This window comes from Palaemon carinicauda, chromosome 1 (assembly GCF_036898095.1).
Source record: "Palaemon carinicauda isolate YSFRI2023 chromosome 1, ASM3689809v2, whole genome shotgun sequence".
In the NCBI taxonomy this organism is placed as follows: Eukaryota; Metazoa; Arthropoda; class Malacostraca; order Decapoda; family Palaemonidae; genus Palaemon; species Palaemon carinicauda.
Window position 1 is genome coordinate 16,705,182 of NC_090725.1, and position 2,500 is coordinate 16,707,681.

The window sequence follows — 2,500 nt, forward strand, 5'->3', positions numbered from 1 at the left end:
TGTAAGAATAGAAAATCGTTCTCTCTTTCAAACTCCGCTATTGGATACCCTAATACAGAATATAAGTTCCTATATTCGTATGAAGAGTCTCGTATTGAAATAAGAGTAAATAAAAAACACTGTTTTCCATGCATTCAGATTCTGGCAAATTCTAATTCTTTATACATTTGTATGAAGAATAGCAGCAGAATCAAAGCTAATAAAAATCACTTTTATGTATTTATGAATTTATGAATTTCAGTTCTTTATATAATCATGGGCAAATAATTCCGTTATGTATAAATTATTCAATTACTTTTCGGACGAACCGTTATGGTATCAAAAGGTGTTATTGGCAAACAAGAGAGAAAACATTTATATTCCATTTTATGTTTATGATTTCAATCAAACTCCGATCAATAATAATCAACGCGAAATAAAAGGATCCCAGAAAAATCAACAGAAAAGGAAAAAAAGGCGAAAAAAAAATTGAAGGGAGAACAAACTGATTCTTTTTAACGAGCAAGTGTAATCAATTCATCTGGCGGAATGGGTTGCCAATTCGTCTTTTTCTTTTGTCCCCGGGAAAATAGGTATAATATTCTTTTAACCGAATTCATATTGCTTAATCCATTTACGATAAATGAATAAAAACGAGTTATCTGAACTTGGTTTATTTGGGGCCACGGCGGCTTTTTTTGTTTGTCTGTTTGTTTGTGTTTTTATGTTTACAGAGGGCGTAGATGTTGTGTCTTTGTTGATTCAAGTTCATTAATTTGCTTTGTCATGGTTTTCTTTTATTACATTTCTTTCTTCTTTGTAATTCGTTGTGTTTCTTTTCGCTTCATCTTCCCTGAGCGAGTTTGACTTGTTAATCAAAGTACGCCATTGCCCAAGTAACTTTCTTAAACCCTCTCTCTCTCTCTCTCTCTCTCTCTCTCTCTCTCTCTCTCTCTCTCTCTCTCTCTCTCTCTCTCTCTCTATCCGACCTTTTTATCTATATTCCCCTTTATCTTTACTTGATTGATTTCTTTGTTATTTACTGTCTCCCTTATTCTTATATACCCATGACCTTTCGTTCTTTGTTGTCTGTCCACCTTCCTCTACTTCACTTTATCGCCTTGTTTCTATATTAATTACATGCGTTATCATTGCATCAGTCATTTTCTCAACAGAAAAGAAGAGGAATTAAAAGATGGAAATAAATTTAGTGAAGGTAGACTAACTTCACCTACTCAAGCTTAGCTCACACCCAACCAAATAAACTGGAACCGAACCTAGTCCAACCCCTTGGCTCTAAAACAAAAGGAAATCTAACTAGGGGAAATGAGTGCTTTGGAAAACTTTATAAAGTGCATTTTAAGTTACTTGCAATTACCTTCATGAGAAACCAAGGGAATAACGTCCTTGCTCGGCGATCTGCCAGACTGGGGTTCGAGCCCGCTCATGCTCGATTATTTCTTGTAGTGTCTTCAACCTGACAATCCTTGTGAGCTAAGGATGGGGGAAACGATGAAGCCTATAGGTCTACCTGCCGAGTCATCAGCAGCCATTGCCTGGCCCTTCCTGGCCCTAGCTTGGGTGGAGAGGGGCTCTCTTTCATCATATTTCGTTAGTTTTCACATGTCGTATGTGACTATGATCCGCGCAATATGAACTTCAGCGTACCAAGCGTGGGAGTGCACAAAATGCATAAATCTTTATTAGTTGTCTCTATACAGACAGACAGACACACACACACACACACACACATATATATATATATATATATATATATATATATATATATATATATATATATATATATATATATATATATATATATATATATATACACAATATATATATACAATATATATACACAATATATATATATACAATATATATACACAGACACACACACACACACATATATATATATATATATATATATATATATATATATATATATATATGTATATATATATATGTATATATGTATACATAGAATAACAATAATAATAAATATAAACATGTGTGTGCATGTCAATATTTTTCAAAAACTTGATTCCATCGTTTGATTTAGAAACTAAATATTTAAAAGAATACACCACTATATATATATATATATATATATATATATATATATATATATATATATATATATATATATATATATATATATATACAGTATATATATATATATATATATATATATATATATATATATATATATATATATATATACAGTATATATATATATATATATATATATATATATATATATATATATATATATATATATATATATATATATTGTATTGTATCTCTAAAACTGACAATCTGACATCACACCTTAAAAGAAACGATGTTGACTGGCTCATATATTGCACTAAATGTTTCACATCAGACAAATCAGAAATAAAAATACATCCACAAACACAATTTTCTTACTTTTCAATAGACCAAACTTATGGCATGGACCAAAGAATAAACCCATTGTCAATTCTTTTTAGTGAGGCATATTTGCACTGACTAGCAT